The 2,007-nt window shown below is 68.4% G+C and overlaps 1 pseudogene; it reads left to right on the top strand.

Annotated features, from left to right (window-relative positions):
- Positions 1–425: 425 nt before the first annotated feature.
- On the top strand, positions 426–1,068 carry LOC113405950 (annotated as a pseudogene).
- The last annotated feature ends 939 nt before the right edge of the window (positions 1,069–2,007 follow it).

Here is a 2,007-nt window from a genome sequence, read left to right as displayed (position 1 = left end):
CCTGCTCTAACCACTTGACCCCACTCCCCTCCCAGAGCTGGGGATAGAACCCAGGAGTCCTGGCTCCCAGCCCCTGCCATTTAACCACTCAACTCCACTCAGCGAGCTACCCTTGTCTCCCTGCCCAGCTCCCTCCCTAACAACCCCCCATATGGCATCGTCTGACTCTCTGCTGCCCCCTTGGGGCTCCAGCTGCCCCCTGCTCCGCCCATCCCAAAGCCCAGGAACCCCCAGGGCCAGAGATTGCTGGGGGGGGGGGGTTGGTCATGAGCAGAGGCAGCCTCCTCCCCCGCAGACATCCCCGGGGTCCCCAGAGGACCAGACGCCTGTGGTTGTTGCTGAGGGTGGCTCCATGCCAGGCTGCCCCCCCCCTCCCCGCCTCCGATGTGCATCCATCTCTCCCCACCCTGGGTCTGTCTGCCCAGGTGTCACTACGGCTGGACGGGCTCCAACTGCGACGAGTGCATCCCCTTCCCCGGCTGCCTGCACGGGACCTGCACCGAGCCCTGGAAGTGCGACTGCGACACCAACTGGGGGGGGGCTGCTGTGTGACAAGGGTGAGTGGCTGGGTGTGCCCTGCCCCACAGCCCCTGCCCCACAGCGCCCCCTGCTGGGAGAGGCCGGGGCTGGAGTGGTCGGGGGCTCCACCCACAGCCAGCTCCTGCCCCACTCCCCACAGCGTCCCCTGCTGGGAGAGGCTGGGGCTGGAGTAGCCGGGAGCTCCCCCCATAGCCAACACTTCTGCCCTGCTCCCCACAGCGCCCCCTGCTGGGTGAAACTGGGACTGATGTAGGTGGGCGCTCCTCCCACAGCCAGCTCCTGCCCTGCTCCCCACAGTGCCCCCTGTGGTGGGTTGGCTGGGTTCCCTCTCCCTGGCAGGATGGTGGGGCAGCCCTGGGGTCAGTGGAGTTTGGTTGGAGCTGAGCCAAGCCCTTCTCCCCCTCCCAGACCTGAACTACTGTGGCTCCCACCGGCCCTGCCGGAACGGCGGCACCTGCACCAACGCGGAGCCGGACGAGTACCAGTGCCTGTGCCCCGCGGGCTTCCGGGGCCGGGACTGCGAGAGGGGTGAGGGGGCAGCGGGTGCTGGACAGGGGGTGGGATGAGGTAGGGGGGAGGGGAATGGCTTGGGGAGGACCCCGGCTTCTCCACCTGTCCCCGCGGCTGCTCTCGTGAGCTTTGGGGCGCCCACGGGGTGCGGGGAGCTGGTCCCTGGGCGCCCCATTGAGAGGAAGGCTCTAGGGCCCAGCAGCAGTGACTGGCAGCCTGCAGGGGAAAGATTTGGGGTTTGGGCTCCTCTTGGGAATGGGGGGATGGTGAGGGGCCCCTGGTGGGGACCAGGGGAGAGGGAGATGGGGGCTTAAAAGAGGCCTGGGGGAGATGGAGCTACAGAGGTAGGGAGGCCAGGGGGAGGGAGACAAGGGGCATGGGGGTCCTATTGGAGGCTAAAGGGGCCTTGTTATAGGCCATGGGGGAAGGGAGATGGGGGCCGGGGATGCTGCTAGGGATTTGGGGGTGCCCTAGGGGAAAAGGGTTGAGGTCCTGTTGGGGTCCTGAGGTGCTGTGGGGAGTCGAGTGGCTGGGGAGAGGGGGACGTGATGGGCTCAGTTGGGGGGCAGGGGATCAGGAAGAGGGACTGGGGGTGAGTGGAGCAGAGGAAGCTGTGGGGGTGGGGTGGAGGAGGCTCTTGGGGGGCTGGGGGCCAGGGCTGACCCCGCTGAATCTCCCCAAGGCTCAGGTTGCCCCAAAGCACCGTGGGGCAGGATCCCTGACCCAGCCTGTCCCTGACCGGCCTTGGGAGGGAAGGGGCTCCTGCCTCAGGACCGGGCCTTGCTCCCAGGGGCCCCCCGTCCAGCCAGACATGCAGCATCGCTTGGCATGATGCCATGGCTGGAGGGAGGGCACCGGCCCGGCCGGGGGGCCCTATGGGCCTGGCTCAGCCCGCCCCACTCGCTGCGGAGGTGCCCGGGGTCCCGCCCTCCCTAACCGCTCCCTCCCTGGCAGGGC

Source organism: Terrapene carolina, unplaced genomic scaffold (genome assembly GCF_002925995.2).
Source record: "Terrapene carolina triunguis isolate 2854851 unplaced genomic scaffold, T_m_triunguis-2.0 Scaffold51724, whole genome shotgun sequence".
Lineage (NCBI taxonomy): Eukaryota > Metazoa > Chordata > Testudines > Emydidae > Terrapene > Terrapene triunguis.
This window is presented reverse-complemented; position numbering and strand designations above follow the sequence as displayed.